Genomic DNA, 16,977 nt, shown 5'->3' on the forward strand with positions numbered 1-16,977 from the left:
CTGACTCCCTACGCCCGCCTGCTTGAGCTCAGAAGCCTCAGCTCAAGAGGAGCCCTTGCCAGAGACGTGGGACCAGGAATGGGCCCCACAGAACCCTGCCTGTGGGCTTCCTAGACAGCCCGAGTTCAGCCACACACACCAACGATGCAGGCAGGCTGCAATAAACAGCAAGAAACGGACCCATGGGACAGGAGAGACGCGGGAGCCCCAGGTGCCTTTGATGGCCAGCGCTGAATTTTGCAAGCAACATTAGAAACTTTTTATTCCTGCTTTTCTCTTAACCCAACGGTGAAAATGGAAACCTGCAGTGTGGGGCAGTCTGCTAAATGCTAGGATGGGGGCGGGGATGAGAGCCACCCTCCCTGCTGCCACCTGGCCCGCAAGAGCCCTCCCAGGGGCTCTCCAGTTTCAGCCCCTCCTCGCTGAGCCAGACAGCGCTGCCGGCCTGGACGGGAGGGAGACCCAGGCTGACTGCGTGGAGGAGCACTTTTTATAAAGATCAGATCAGGTTTCTGGAAACAAAAAGCCCCCAGATCCTGCGAGCGGCTATTTAGACTTGATGCACACGCCACCATTTCACAGGTGTCCGTTCCCCAGCATCACGCATGCCCAACCCCAGCCGGAACACACTCTTCAGCATGGAGGACAGAAGGAGCAGGCAGAAGTCGACCCCGGGGCGCTGGGGGAGCAGGCGGGGGCTCCCACACACCTGGTTTGTTCTGGTTGGAGGCGTCACAAGGGAAGGCGTGGAGATGCTGCCGATGGGGACACAGGGCAAATGTGCCCCCTTCGCCCCACACCTGCCCAGTCAGAGGGAATCAGTCAGCAGCTAGCAGCAGCTCAGTCCCGACTGCTGGAGACCCAGCCCCAGGGGCAGGCAGGTTGGGATCCACTGCTCAGGAGGCAGCTCTGGGCCAGGGTGGAGGCCGGAGCAGCCAGGCACCTCCCCCCAGAGCTCCGCAGGGGCCAGTCTGCTATCGGCTTCATCACTGGAGTGGCGGCTGCTAAGAGCAAAGCCTGTGCTTGGTACCTCAGGGACCTAAATAAGAACCACTCCCTGTTCCAAGGATCCCAAGTAGGGGGAGGACGAGAAGCAGCTCGTCCTGTGTGGAATTGAATGGAATGGAGTGGATTGGAGTGGAGTGGAGTGGAATGGAAGAGAATGCAAAGGAATGGAATGGAATGGAAATGAATGGATTGAATGGAATGGAATGGAAGGGAAATGAACAGAATGCAGTGGGTTTCAGTGTAGAGGAGTGGAATGGAAAGGAATGGAATGCAATCTAATGGAATGGAATGGAATGCAGAGGAATGGAATGGAATGGAATGGAATGGAGTGGACTGGAGTGGAGTAGAGTGGAATGGAAAGAAATGCAAAGGAATGGAATGCAATGGAAAGGAATGGAATGGAATGGAATGCAGTGGATTGGAGTGCAGTGGAGTGGATTGGAATGGAGTGAAATGCAATTGAATGGAGTGGAATTGAATAGAATTGAGTGCAATGTAATGAAATGGAATGGAATGGAATGGAATGGAATGGAATGGAGTGGATTGGAGTGGAGTGGAGTGGAATGGAACGGAATGCAAAAGAATGGAATGGAATGGAATGGGGCGGATTGAAGTGCAGTATAGTGGAATAGAGCAGAAAGGAATGGAGTGCAGTGGAGTGGAGTGGAATGGAGTGGAAAGGAATGGAGTGGAGTGGAGTGGAGTGGGGTGGAGTGGAATGGAGTGGAATAGAGGTGAGTGGAATTAAATGAAATGGAATGGAAACTCACTGGGGTGTGGGTGCTGGGGACTTGGGTTGGGTGCTGTACTGAGCAAGCCTGTTGTGGGGGGGGGCAGTGCTGGCAGTGGGTGACGAGGTGCACAAGTCAGGTCAGGGAGGGGGACTCTGTCCTGGCACCACTGGGGCACAGGACACTGGCTCAGGTGTCAGCTGAGGACCCCCCAGTGTAGGTGAGGCGCTCACAGCCGCTGAGGCCTGTGGACACAGCTTCGTGTATTCTGAGGTCACAGAGCACAAGAGGTTGGGGGGTGCGACGCAGACCGACCTCGCCCGTCCAGGAGGAATGGGGCTGGTAACAGAGCCCTGTAACCCCTCAGCACCGGCAGAGGTTTCGTGGCTCCCCAGTGGAGCTGAGGGCCGGTTTCTCGCTCCATATTTCCCCGCGCTCTGCAAACTCCTGCATCACTAGCCTCGGGCCCTTCACTGCCTCCCCTGGGCCTCCAGAGGCAGGCTGGGGTCCTCTCCTTTCTCAGCCTCTGCGGCCAGTGTCTGGCACAGGACAGACACCCACCAGGATGCTGCCGGGGACGGAGGGCTCCCTTCTGCCTCTGGCCAGGTGGGCCCGGCAGCAGCTCAAGCTTCAGCTGCCATGGAGGGAAGAGTGAACTGCTGGGCAGAAGCAGAAGCAGGCCTCCTGGAACTCCTAACCCCAGATCCCAGAGGCCCTGCCCCCTTGTCACCTCCCAGAATGTTGGCACAGCCTCTGGATGACTTTCACCCACATCCAGGGGAGTGACATAGGCTCCCCACTGAACGGCAGCTTTGTATCCACAGGTAGGGCTGGGCAGCTCGAATTTGAACTTAGGCATATGGACGCTGTCTAACGATTCACGACACTCCTCGTTTCTTTCGATACTATTGGGCCAGTTGAGGGTGGAGCCCAGCTGCACCTGGCACCGCTGAAGAGCCCTCGCGGAGTGAGCGTGCCGGCTGCTGGGCGCGCAACAGCTGTCCTGGGAGGCAAGGGTTCCGCAGGGCAGTGCTTCTGTGTTGACAGAGGCTGTGCTGCAGCTCCCTGCCAGGCCCACGTCCTTCCTAGCTGTGAGAACATGAACCTGCCTCGGCTTCACCTATTGAAGCCACCGCTAACTAGCAGTCGGAGGCAGTGCTGTTTCTAAGCCAGGAAGACGGCCCCAGCAGGGGCAGCAGGGGCAGCAGGGACAGGGCTGAGCAGCCGCTAAGCACAAGGGCGGCCAACCACACAAAGCCTGATTCTCAACCACTCGCAGGAAATCAGCTCACAGTTGCTCCCCATTCTTCAATGCTGATCCTGCCGCTTTACTGAAAATCAGATTATTAACGTTTGAAAAACATATGGGAACCGTGGAAAGCCACCCACGCCCCTCAGTTGCTGCCGCTCCAGCACCTGGCTCCGAAGTCTGTGCAGAGGGTGAGGCTCCCGCAGCGCCCGAGAGGGCCTTGCACGCTCCCAACCAAACTACTCCGCACGTGGATTTTCCGGCGCACCGCCCACTTCACCAGGCAGCCTCTGCGCTTCATCCTGCCTGCGTGACAGGTGTGCTCTGTGCTGTCAGGCAACTGCAGGGCTTTGAGTATAAAGTGTAAACAACAAAACTATGTTCTCATCTCAGAGGCCCCTTCCTTCTCATCCCGAGGTCACCTGGGCCCGGAGGCACAGCACCGGCCGTGCAGGAGCCTGGAAGATGTTTGAGCGACGAGAAAAAACCAAAACATGTTACCGCCTCTAAAATGAGGAAATGGCAGAATCAAAATTAAATGTCCGTGAAGTGTATCATTATGTCAATTTTGTTAGTTGTTACACATGGTTTAAAACACTCACATCTGGGAACTAAGTATGGGTTAGGTTTTCTCACTTTGCCACAACTCCTCAGTGAACACAACGAATTCATAATAATCACTGTCAATTCGGTGAGTTACTCATAACCAAGGGACTCTGAAGCAACGTTTACCATTCCCGCCGTCTCTGCAGCCCTGAGGCCCAGCAGCAGGCTTAGGCAGCCCCGCCCGCCTGTCTGTGCGGACGCCGGGTCCACGGTCCACGGCCCCCGGCTGTGCGCGCAGCAGCTGAGGACCTTCGGAGAATACACCGCAGGACCAGCACGGGGCCGCCACCTGCCCGGGCCACCGCCTCCTCAGAAGATAAAAGAGCCACTGCAAGCACCTCTGCGCTCTCCAACCCAAACCCGGCTGAACCCCGACGCAGCAGCGGCAGAGCCTCTTGAAGGAGCTGCCGGCCTGCTCCGTCGTCCTCAGGAAGGCTCCCGAATGAAGCTATCCCAATTGTTTTCATTATGGGTCTTTGCTTTAGCTGACACAGCTACGCACTAGCAGTCACCGCGCCAGTGGGGGCCGCCTTGCCTCAGACAAGGAAGCCCCTGGCTTCCGAGCGCCCGTCGGGGTCCTCTACCCCGTCACAGAGAGGGGCGAGGCGGCGCTGCGGGCGGCACAGGCCCTCCCAAGGGTCACGCGGCGGCCGACGACTCCAGACCACCCGGGGTCCTCAGAGCTCGTGTCTCCCCCGGGGGCTGCTGCATCACGACTGGGGGCCCGGTCGCCCCCACAGCGCAGGGAAGCCTGGACGGTTGCCGGGGGCGCTCGAGGGCTCGCAGCGCCTGCAGGGCCTGGACCCCCACCCCGCCACCCGCCGCCCGGCCCTGCGCCCCCAGGAGAATAAGTGGGAGGAGGCGCGGGACAGTCCAGGGCCTGCTCAGGGACCGGCGCGCAGCGGAGCCCCGAGAAGCGCGGCTCGGCCGGCCCGGGGTCTGTAGGGCGGAGCGGGGCCGGCAGCAGCGCCCGGACGCCACGGCCTCCTGCGGGAGGGCCCACCTGTCGCCGCGGGGCGGGGCTGGGGCAGGGCCCCTCCCATCCCTTCCCTGCAGGCCGGACCCGGGCCCCGGCACCGCGCACTGACCTCTGCCCCGGCTGTCAGGTCCCGCGGGCACGGACGACGCCGGGGCAGGGATGCGGCCGCAGTGCGCACCGCCCGGCCCGAGCCTCCAGCAGCCGCAGCGCCCCCGCACTGCGCATGCCCGGCCGGTCCGGCGCGGCTGGAACCAGATCCAGCCGGCTGGACCGTGACGCCAGCGCGCCTGCGGGGACGAGACCTCGGCGCTGGGGCGAAGGGGTGGGGGTGGGGGGGGAGAGCGGGGGTGGGGCGGGGGGGTGGGAGAGCGGGGGCGGGGGGGGGGAGAGCGGGGGCGGGGCCTCGGCGCTGAGAGGTCGGGGGTGGATCCTGCTGCAGCCCCACTGCCCCTCCGACGAGGCTCTCTGGCCGCCGGGGCCTTCGGTCCAGCTGCGCGAACGGCGTGGAAGGCGCACCCCCCCCGCGCAGGGCCCCTGCCAGCTGCACGTACTTGCCTCTGACCACCCCCACCCAGCCCCTATCATCCCCCTACTTCCCTCATCTCCCCCATCTGCCTCCATTATCCTCTCATCTCCCCCAATCTGCCCCCATAGACCCATCTCCCCTAGTCTGTCCCCATCTCCCCTAGTCTTCCCCCATCTCCCCCTATCGCTCCCCCAATCTGACTCCATGCCCCGTCTCCTCCAATCTGCCCCCATCTCCCCAGTCTGCCATCTCCCCAATCTGCCATCTCTCCCCAATCTGACTCTATGTCCCCCATCTCCATCAATCTGCCCCATCTCCCCCAATTTGCCCCATCTCCTCCAGTCCGCCATCTCCCCAATCTGCCCCTATCTCTCCCCAGTCTGACTCTATGTCCCCCCATCTCCCCCAGTCTGCCCCATTTCCCCCAATCTGCCATCTTCCCTAGTCTGCCATCTCCCGAATCTGCCCCATCTCTCCCCAATCTGACTCCATGTCCCCCCATCTCTCCCCCAATCTGACTCCATGTCCCCCTATCTCTCCCAGTCTGCCATCTTCCCCAGTCTGCCATCCCCCCAATCTGCCATCTCCCCAATCTGCCATCTTCCCCAGTCTGCCATCTCCCCAATCTGCCCCATCTCTCCCCCAATCTGACTCCATGTCCCCCCATCTCCCCCAGTCTGTCCCCATCTCCCCTGCCCAGGCCCTGCAGGCAGAGGCCTAGCCCTCCCATGGCATCCGCGTGTCCAGCAAAGGGGAGGTGCTCAATACCGGCTGGCTGAATACATGCATGAGTCACGTAGCCTTTTCCTCACCACACAGAGGGTGTCTAGATCTCTTCTGGCTTGTGTGTTCCCTGCCCTGGGACTAAGACTGCAGATCAATTTTTTTGCTTGTTTTTGGAGATAGGGTCTTGCTCTGTCACCCAGGCCAGAGTGCAGTGGCACCATTATAGCTCACTGCAGCCGTAACCTCCTGGGCTCAAGTGATTTTCCCACCTTGGCCTTCCGAGTAGCTGGGACTACAGGAGTGCACCACCGTGTCCAGCTAATTTTTTAATTTTTTGTAGAGATAGGGTCTCACTATGTTGCCCAGGCTGGTCACGAACTCCTGGGCCCAAGTGATCCTCCTGCCTCGGCCTCCCAAAGTACGGGGATTGCAGGTGCGCCACCATGCCCAGCCTAATTTTTAATTTTTGGAGAGATGGGGTCTCACTATGTTGCCTGGCATAGGAGGCTGGAACTCCTGGACTCGTGATTCTCCTGCCTTGGCTTCCTAAAGCACTGACTGGGATTACAAGCATGCACCACGGTGCCTGCCTTGCAGATCAATTTTATGGTGCAAGGGAGCCACACTGGCCACCCAGAGCACAGTGAGCCTGAAGGCTGGGCTGGTTCCCGGGGGAGGAGAAGCTTAGACTCCCTCCTAGGGCGTCAGGGTCCGGGACACACTGTGCTCTGGCCGCGGGGCCTGCTCTGGAGGCCACCCCCGCCTGGGGAGACAGTGTGGGTACCCCAGCCCCCGCTGAATAAGAAGCTGCAAGGCAGGAGTCAGGCCTGGGGCTGGCTGTTTTCCTCCTGGCCATTTCACCATCTCCGGGCCTGTCCCCATGCAGAGGCCTGCTCCGTGGTGGCAGCGGGGCAGGCAAGGGTGGACTGGAGGCCTCCTGGAGCTGGTGGACATGAGGAGGCCAGGAAGGGATGGCCTGCCCACCGCCTGCGGTCACTACGCAGCAGTGCTTCTGATTTAGTGTCTCTGCCGCTGATGTCCGCACCCCGCTTTCAGAGAAGGAAGTGTGCACTCAGTCACTGGTTTCACCAGAGGGACTCAATTCTGGGCCTTCTGAGCCCCAGTGGCCTTGTGTGCTGACTCCCCAGTGTGTCCCCTGCATGAACACGTCAGCCCACACAGTCACTGCCTCCATGAATGCGCCAACCCTGCGCATCCACCCATCTTCCCGAACGCGCGGACCCACGCATCCACCCGCCTCCATGAACGCGCCAATCCTGCTCATCTGCCATCTTCACCAACGCACCAACCCGCACAGCCACTCGCCTCCACACCTGAGCCCGGGGACCAGGTTTCTTCTCCCCGTAGTTCTGTGCTGGTGGCTCTGGGCTGCTTTGGGAGACAAGGACAAGAGCAAGAGCGGGAGAAGCTGGCCTGGCAGTGGGGTGCAGTCCCCCGGGCTGGGCCACCAGCCCCACAGGGATGGGGACGTGGTGCCGGCTGAGGACCCATGGCCCCCAGGGGTTTCACTCCACTCCATCTCACGCTTCCAGCTGCCACGCTCTTTGCACTTCACAGAGGGGGAACCGAGCCCAGCAAAGGTGGACACATACCAGCTGCTACGCCTTCCTAGGTTCTGCCCAGTGACCCACCTGTAGGGCTGTGCTGTCCCCCAACCCACGAAGGCACACAGGCTTGTGGCGTTGGGCAGGTGGGACTCCCTCTGGGCAGGTGGGACTCTCTCCCCCGGCAGCTGGGGACTCTCTCTCCCCGGGCAGGTGGGGACTGTCTCTCCCCGGGCAGGTGGGGACTGTCTCTCCTGCCGGGCAGGTGTGGACTGTCTCTCCCTGGGCAGGTGTGGACTGTCTCTCCCCGGGCAGGTGGGGGACTCTCTCTCCCCGGGCAGGTGGGGACTCTCTCTCTCCGGGCAGGTGGGACTCTCCAGGCAGGTGGGGACTCTCTCTCTCCGGGCAGGTGGGACTCTCCAGGCAGGTGGGGCTCTCTCTGGGCAGGTGCTGCCATGCCTGCTTTCCCACAGCCCACAGCCCGGGCCCCAACACAGAGCAGCAGGTGCAAGGCTGCTTACTGCTCCGGCACATCCAACCACCTCCACAAACGCACCAGTCCATGCATCCACCCAGGCTGAGCTAAGGGCCCCTTGTACCTAGTACAGTGTCAAGGCTGGAGTGGCCAGGAGGGAGCCCTCCCACTGCCTTGGCTTGAAGCATCAGTGGCCAGTGGTCCACACTGAGACCCTAGAGCCCCCTCCCCCAGCAGCTCGGCAGGTCCTGGTCAGCAGGGGCCAAGAGGGAAGGAAGGACCCCCAGAGAGCTGGTGAGCTGCTTCCGTACACGGGATGCTGTTCCACGCGCTACATATCTGGACAGAACAAGACAAAGATGCGTGCCCATTGAGAGGCTATGCTGAGGCTGTAATAATACTGAGGAGAAAAATTAAGGGTAGGATTATTTTCTGAGATTTAAAATGGTTGGGGGAGGAAGGAAGTCAGGGAAACAGCACCACAGGCGGCTCCTGGGCAGAGACCAGAGACCTGCAGGGAAGGCAGAGTGGTCCAGGGGGCAGAGACCTGCAGGGAGGGCAGAGTGGCCCAGGGGGCAGAGACCTGCAGGGAGGGCAGAGTGGGCCAGGGGGCAGAGACCTGCAGGGAGGGCAGAGTGGCCCAGGGGGCAGAGACCTGCAGGGAGGGCAGAGTGGCCCAGGGGGCAGAGACCTGCAGGGAGGGCAGAGTGGTCCAGGGGGCAGAGACCTGCAGAGAGGGCAGAGTGGTCCAGGGGGCAGAGACCTGCAGGGAGGGCAGAGTGGCCCAGGGGGCAGAGACCTGCAGGGAAGGCAGAGTGGTCCAGGGGGCAGAGACCTGCAGGGAGGGCAGAGTGGTCCAGGTGCGGGGGACGGCCAGCAAGCACCACCCAGGGAAGGGGCCGAGAGTGCAGGGTGGCTGCGAGGACGTGCCGAGGGGGTGAGAGCAACCTGGTCACCAAACCTTCCCCAGGTAATAAGAATTCGCCTTCGAAACCCGGGCCAGGCACCCCGAGACCATGTGGAGCATTGTGAGTCATTCAAGGAAGACATCACGACGTCCGACACGTTCTTTTAATTACCCGCCCTGCTCAGGTGGTCAGCGGGCCCCACTTCCCAGACACGCCGCGCCCCAGAGAACACAGGGTAGATGGGCCCCAGATCCAGAGAACTGCTCCCGGCCCTCAGGGCTGCCCCAACACGTCCCTCACACTCAGCCTGCCTGAAAATAAAGTCTCTGAAATGGAACCTGGGGCCGGGGATGAAGCCCCCGCAGGTGGATCTGCTGTTGGCCGGAGCAGAGAAGGTGCCATGGAGGGCCTCGGCGAAGCTCCTGTCTGCCAAATCCCTTTCGTGGCATCACGAGAATCCACTGCGGGGGTGTGGCGGCCAGGAGGCCCTGAGAAGCGGAGGCCCTGGCCCTAAGAGGCCACAGCCACCACCCACACCGCCAAGCACCCCCAGGTGACAGTGGCCTTCAGAGGCCGCAGCCACCTGCCCACACTGCCAGGCACCCACAGGTGACAGTGGTGCCCTTGGGCTGCTCCAGTGCATCCACGAGAGGCAGGGGCAGGAAAACCACTCAATCAGCAGGTCCCCGAGAGAAAACACTGGTAGGAGTTAACAGAAAAGCGGGGTGCTAGGGTACTGCACGTACGTGGGCAGCGCCTCTGCCCCAAGCATCCCTCCTCCTCCCCCCAGTCACACTGTCTGCCTGACCAATCCTGCACGCTCCTCACTACCCTGCTGGGATACCCCCTCTCTGGGAAACCTGTGAGCCCCAGGGAGCTGGAGGACCTCTCCTCTGTGTACTCGTGGTGCGGACACAGGCTGTGGAGAGTGTTGGCAAATCTGTTACACACTGAAAGAAGACTTACCACTACCTCGATATGAGGGAACACAGCCCAGCTGGGTCTGTGAAGCTAGTAGAACCCTGATACCAAAACCAGATGAAAACAAAACTACGGACTAATATCCCTCATAAATACAGATGCAAACGTCCTACTCTGCAATATGGAAAAAGAGTCACACACCATGCATGACAAGTGGAGTTTACTCCAGAGGTGGAAGGCTGGCTCACTATTTAAAATCCATTGGGCCGGGCGCAGTGGCTCACACCTGTGATCCCAGCACTTTCAGAGGCTGAGGAGGGCAGATCACCTGAGGTCAGGAGTTCGAGACCAGCCTGACCAACATGGAGAAACCCTGTCTCAACTAAAAACACAAAAATTAGCCGGGTGTGATGGCTCATGCCTGTAATCCCAGCTGCTCGGGAAGCTGAGGCAGGAGAATCATTTGAACTTGGGAAGCGGAGGTTGCAGTGAGCCGAGATCATGCCATTTGCACTCCAGCCTGGGCAATAAGAGTGAAACTCCGTCTCAAAAAAAAAAAAAAAAAAAAATTCCATCGATATAATGCACCCTATCAACAGGCTACAGAAGAAATACCACGTGGTCACATCAACTGATGCAGTGGGCATGTGACGAAGTTCAAGACCCACGCGTGGTAAACACCCGGGAAATCAGTAATGGAGGTGCCTCCTGAGTGAGGTGAGGAGCAACCGCAGATGCTCCTCCAAGGCCAGGAACAGGGCAAGGGCGTCCACCCTCCCACTGTCCCCACTGCGATCCAGCATCGGGCTGGCCAGGGCCACAGGCAGAAAAGGACCAGAAAGGAAAAATATAACTCTGTATTTTCAAGCGGCATGACCATTGATGCAGGAAATCTCAGAGAATCTACGAAGTAAATCCTGGGATTGTGAGTGAGTTCAGAAGGCGCAGGACCACAGACAGTCAAGGAGCTGGCCATGGGCTGGTGGAAACTGGCATTCCCGTGCTAAGACCACCTACAACTGCTCAGCAACAAGCAAATGCTTAGCCGTAAATCTAACAAAACCTGTATGGGACTTAAACGCTGAAAACCACAAAACACTGAAGAAAGAAACTTTGAAGAATCCAAATAAATGGAGAGACACATTGTGTTAATGGACAGAACGGACAGCAGAGTGAAGACATAAATTCTCCCAAAATTGAGGTACACATTTAATGCAACTCCTACCACAAATTTCAGGGTTTTTTTTTGTAGGTAAAGACAAGATTATTCTAAAATGTATATGGAAAAGCAAAGTAACAAGGATAGCTAACACAGCGCTGAAAAAGGATGACTAGAAGGAACTGCGTGCCTGATTTCGGGACGTCGGACAGCTGTGGTGTGGCATGAGCAGTGGGAGACACACTGAGGAACACAGAACAGTGAACCCAGGAGGTGCCCCATGTTAGCAATGTGATTTTTTCAAAATTTTATTTTAGGTTCGGGGTGCCTGTGCAGGTTTGTTATACAGGTAAACTAGTGTCATGGGGGTTTGTTGTATAGACTATTTCATCACCCAGGTATTGAGCCTAGTACCCATTAGTTATTTTTCACCTTCTCTCCCTCCTCCCACCCTCCACCCTCCTTTCCCTTCTCCCTCCTCCCACCTCCAACCTCAAGTTCACTCCTGTGTCTGTTGTTCCCTTCTTTGTGCTCATGAGTTCTCATCATTCAGCTCCCACTTATAGTGAGAATATGTGGTATTTGGTTTTCTGTTCCTGCCTTAGTTTGCTAAGGATAATGGCCTCCAGCTCCATCCATCCATGTTCCCAGAAGACATGATCTCACTCTTTTTAATGGCTGCATAGTATTCCATGGTGTATATGTACCACATTTTCTTCATCCAATCTGCCATTGGTGGCATTTCGGCTGGCGTCATGTCTTTGCGACTGTGAACAGTGCTAGGCTGGGGTCACGTCTTCGCGACTGTGACAGTGCTAGGCTGGAGTCATGTCTTTGCGACTGTGAACAGGGCTGCAGTGCACATTCGCATGTATGCATCTTTATGGTGGAAAGATTTATATTCCTGTGAGCATAAACCCAATAATGGAGCAATCTGATTTCTGACAAAGTTTGTAAAGGCAATTCCATGGAGACAGAAATCTTTTCAACAAATGCTGCTGGAACAACAGGATGTCCACAGGAAAACAATAAAACTCAAAGCAAAAGAGATTTACAGATGGCAAATAAGCATGGGGCCAGACGCGCCACATCCTTCGAGAGGGAGTGCCCATGAAAACCGCAGTGAGGCACTGCACACCTGTCACGATGGCCCAAATCCAGATACTGACATCACCAAATGCGGGCGAGGATGTGGAGCAACAGGAACGCACCCATCGCTGTGGGAAGTGACTGCAAAATGGCACAGTCACTTGGAAGTCAGTTGGTGGTTTCTTACACAAGTAGGCAAAATCCTGCCACAGGATTCAGCAAATGTGCCCCTTGGTATTCACCCACATGAATTGAAAATTTAGGTTCACATAAAAACCTGCATACAGATATTTCGAGCACTTTTATTCATAACTGCCACAGATTGGAAGCAACCAAGATGCCCTTCAGTAGGGGATTGGATAACTGTAGTCCATCCAGACAGCACAAAAAGAAAGGCTCTGTCATGCCGTGAAAAGACATGAGCAAGTTTAACAGCATCCTGCAAAGTGAAAGGCGACGGCTGAAAAGGCTGCATGCTGTGGGATCCCACCACATGACATTCTGGAACAGGTAGCACCATGGGGCCGGAAAGGGTTATGTGGTGGGCAGTGGTGGTGGGGAGGGAGAGATGAATGGGTGGTGCACAGGGCCCTTTTGGGGCAGTGAAGCTGCTATGTGTGGTGCTGTAACAGTGGATGCACAGCAGATATTCATTTATCAAAACCCACAGAGTGTGCCACGCCAAGAGGGGCCCCCTGTAAGCTGCGGACTTCAGGTGGTTGTGATGTGGCCATGCAGGGCTCGGGTGTCATGGTGTGGCCGTGCAGGGCTCAGGTGGTCGTGGTGTGGCCGTGTAGGGCTCGGGTGTCGTGGTGTGACCGTGTAGGGTCATCACTGTTGCAAATGCACTATTCAGGGTGCAGAGTGTTGATAATGGGGGAGGCCGTGCATGTGTGTTGGGAGGGTGTACATGCAAACTCCATCATCTGCTCAATTTTGCTGTGAACCTAATACTACTCTTAAAAAAAAAGTCTATTTTAAAAAAAATACAGGCTGGGTGTGCTGGCACATACCTGTATTCCCAGCTGCTTGGGAGGCTGAGGTGGGAGGATTGCTTGAGGCCAGGAGTTTGAGACCAGCCTGGGCAACATAGTGAGACCCCCATCTCTGCAAAAAACTTTAAAAATTAGACAAGCATGGTGGCACGCACCTGTACTCCCAGGTACTCAGGAGGCTGAGGAGTGAGGAGCCTGGGAGTTCGAGGCTACAGTGAGCTATGATTGCACCACTGCATTCCAGCCTGCATGACAGAGACCCTGTCTCAAAAACAAAAAACAAAACCAAAACAACAACCTAAACCTCACAAAAAATGAACTCAAATGGATCATCTATTTAAATGTCAAATGTAAAACTGTAAAACTTTGATAAGAAAACATAGGAGAAAATCTTTGGGACCTGGGAGTCATTGAGGAATTCTTAACCATGACACCAAAAGCAGATCCTTAAAATTAAAAAGAAGAACAACAACAACAAAAGGATAAATTAGACTTCACCAAAATTAAAAAGAAAAAAGTCTTTTCTCTGCAAAACCCTCATTAAGAGGATGTAAGAGATAAGCTATGGACTGGGACAAAATATTTACAAACCACACATACACAAAAGCCTAGCGTCTAGAACACATAAACAATGAGAAGGCACAGCTCGGAGCAGGGCTGGGAGGATGAGCAAAGGCAGACGTGCCGGCTGCAGCCGCGCTCCATGAGTGAGTGGCTGCTGCATGCCGGGCCTCCAGCTGACAGTGCCTCCTGGGGTCAACCCGAGGCCAGAGGCTCGGCGGTACGCTGGAGACGCATCCTGGGCACCTCCCACGTTCCTTGTGGGAACAGCTGCTTCTGCAGAACATGGAAAAGGTCCAGGCTGGAAGCCGTGCTGACGGAATTTAGGAAGAGAGAATGGAGAGAGTGCAGGAGAGGGAGGGAGGCCCCTGCACGGCGAGGTGGTGGCCACGTGCTCCAGAAGAGGACCTGGGCTCCGCGCTGCAGGGAAGGGGACCTGGGCTCCGCGCTGCGGGGAAGGAGACCTGGGCTCCGCGCTGCGGGGAAGGGGACCTGGGCTGCGCGCTCCGGGGAAGGGGACCTGGGCTCCGCGCTGCGGGGAAGGGGACCTGGGCTGCGCGCTCCGGGGAAGGGGACCTGGGCTGCGCGCTCCGGGGAAGGGGACCTGGGCTCCGCGCTGCGGGGAAGGGGACCTGGGCTGCGCGCTCCGGGGAAGGGGACCTGGGCTCCGCGCTGCGGGGAAAGGGACTCCACAATTCCTTACTAATGTTACTGCCGTTTATGGGGGCTCCGAATAACACCAAGTTTTATTAATACATCCACAGAGTGTCAGATAGTAACACGCTATCTCACTTATGCTAAGGCTCACTCTCATTTTATCATCTATAACGTCAGGGTGTGCCTTATAATCCACAGGCCACAAAGAAAGTCTCAAGCCACACTCACAAGAACTAGGAAGTTCATTGTAAAATACTCCTTGTCCTTGATCAGCATGGCACACAGTATCGGACTCACTCTGCAAACAATCACTAGAGCAGGTTCATCTCCAAGGGGAACGCCAGCCAGCCTTTCCCTCCACTCCTTGCGCCCCCCTCCCCCCCCACACCGAGAAAGCCCAAATGCAAACAGACCCAGGCCAGCTGGGCCTCTCTCTAGCTCCTGACCAGCAGCCCCGGATCCCTGGGTGGTGTGCAGCTGATCTTCCCAACCGCCACTCAGAATAACCAAGAAAGCCTTGCTGACCCGCCTGAATGTGGCAGGGAAAGGGCAGACCCAACATCTCCGTAAGACACGCGGCTGCATCACAGGAGCCTCGGCAGTGCGCTGGGCTGCAGAATGAGGTGCACAATTAGGGCACCCCCCCACCCGCAACACACATGGCACACAGCCACAGAGGCACGGCCCTAGGCCAGGAGCGCACAACTGCCCTCAAACACCCTCAGCAGCCACGCAGGGGAGGCCACGCCCATATGACTTCAAACATCAACACTAGACTAGGGTGCAACCGCGAAGCTGAGTCAGGGCCACACGCCCCCTACGCCCCAATCTGTGCCCACCCTTCCCCCCATCAACTGAGTCTTGTACAGGGGCTGGCCAGGACCCTTGGGTACACAGCTGCAGCCTCTGGAGGGTGTTTACACCCCAGCTACAAGTACTAATTGTGGTTCAGGTGGAGGGTGGCTCCCTCTAACAATCTCCCCAGGACACACACGAGCTTTCTGCCATTCTCCCTGGCAGGACTGGCCTGCTTGGCACGGGAAGTCTCTGCAGATAAGGTGGTCTGCAGTGACCTGAAAGCTCAGTGGCTTAGAGGAAACTAACCTCCAGCATTCTCCAGCCACAGAGCACCCCTGTGGGTAGGACCCACAGAGCCTGGCATTACAGGGACCGGACAGCACCGTGCATACTCTGACCAGGGATTCTGAGGCCCTGGGCCATTTATACCATGGAGATAACGAAGCTTACTCTTAGGCGGGCTGCTAGGAGAGCCCAAAGTCCCAAACCCTGATCTAAAAAGCCAGAACACCCCTGGGTTCAAATCCTGGCTTCACAGCCTGCAGTGTGACCTGGGGTAAGTTGCTTAAGTTTTCACAATTAAATTTAAAATGCATGGCCGGGCACAGTGGCTCTCACCTGTAATCCCAGCACTTTGGGAAGCCCAGGCAGGAGGATCACTTGAGGTCAGGAGTTCAAGACCAGCCTGACCAACATGGTGAAACCCCATCTCTACTTAAAAAAAAAAAAAAAAAAAAAAAATAGCCAGGTGTGGTGGCACGCACCTGTAATCCAAGCTACTCAGGAGGCTGAGGCTGCAGTAAGCTGAGATTGTGTCATTGCACTCCAGCCTGGGAAACATGAGAGAAACTCTGTCTTAAAAAAAAAAAAAAATTAAAATGCACATGGTGACCTCATTGATGCTAAGGCATACTCTCTCACTTTATCATCTCTAACGTGAGGCTGCGCCTTAAAATCAGCAGTATGTCGGAATTTAATAGGCAGATACCCTTCTTTTTAGTAATCCATAAAGTAATGGCATAGCTAGCACTAATCAATTGTGTCTTAGGTTTGATGAAATGCGGACGTATCTACCTCAAAACAATGGTTGAGGCTTAGAACAGAACCTGACACAGAATACGCCCTCAGGTATCGGTGTTGGCTGCTTGTGACAGACTTTGGCAAGTAAGATCAGTACCTGGCACCTCTGGGCACACAGGGCCCAGGCTGCATCCACTGTGCCAGGGACATGGTGCCGGGCTGGGCAGCAAGTCAGTATCACATCAGCAGGCGTGGGCCGTGGTAAGCCTCTCCCTGCCCTCCCGCTGGAATAGAAAGCTGTCCCACTCCGACCCATCGTCAGGAAGCCGTCCTGTCCAGGAAGGTGGCTGAGGTACATCCCCGAACACAGTAGGCCACAGCATCATTCAGCGGAGGGTTAGTGGCTGCTATTCTTCCTGCTGGTGTTCCACTCGGCCCACAGGTCACAGCAAGTCTACGCGGAACTGTGCAACCCACATTGCTTCGATTTTCAGAAATGTTCTTAGATCCTGAACCAGAATGTGCTGCAGGGGGGACTGTTTCACCTCAGAAATTAAGGCAGAGTAAATGTCCTTGTTTCAACTTTTCCAATGTTTAACTTGTAACAATAGCTACAAAAGCAATCAGGCAGTAAACAATGTGTTTCTTTAAACGGCTTTCCTGTGAGTGTTCCGTTTACAAAGAAACTCCTAAAACCAGGAAGTAATTGGTGACTTTGGAAACAGCAAGCAAACTTCGGGGAAGAAAGAGGGGCAGGTGTACCTGGAAGGACTAACTTGCAGCCACTCGTTTCCTTTGGAGGGCGGTGGGGCCTGCACCTTGCAGATTAGGATATACTCTGACTCAGCAAAATAGGCACCAGCGCCTGTAAAAAGAAACCGCACTGGGCACTAAGAGAATTGTCAAAAACTCCAAGAGCCCTGGGTGTGTGTCCTCCCACAGGGAATCTCGGGCGCACGAGCTCGTCAAATGGCTGGTCTCAGGTTACACAACCAGCACCGCCT

General features: G+C 56.6%; 1 protein-coding gene across 3 annotated transcripts in view; it reads right to left on the minus strand.

The window, feature by feature from the left end:
• The window catches only part of C20H7orf50 (chromosome 20 C7orf50 homolog), a 124,782-nt gene that overhangs the window by 22,431 nt on the left and 85,374 nt on the right, over positions 1 to 16,977 (minus strand). The window lies entirely within an intron of this gene.

This window comes from Nomascus leucogenys, chromosome 20 (genome assembly GCF_006542625.1).
Source record: "Nomascus leucogenys isolate Asia chromosome 20, Asia_NLE_v1, whole genome shotgun sequence".
NCBI lineage: Eukaryota > Metazoa > Chordata > Mammalia > Primates > Hylobatidae > Nomascus > Nomascus leucogenys.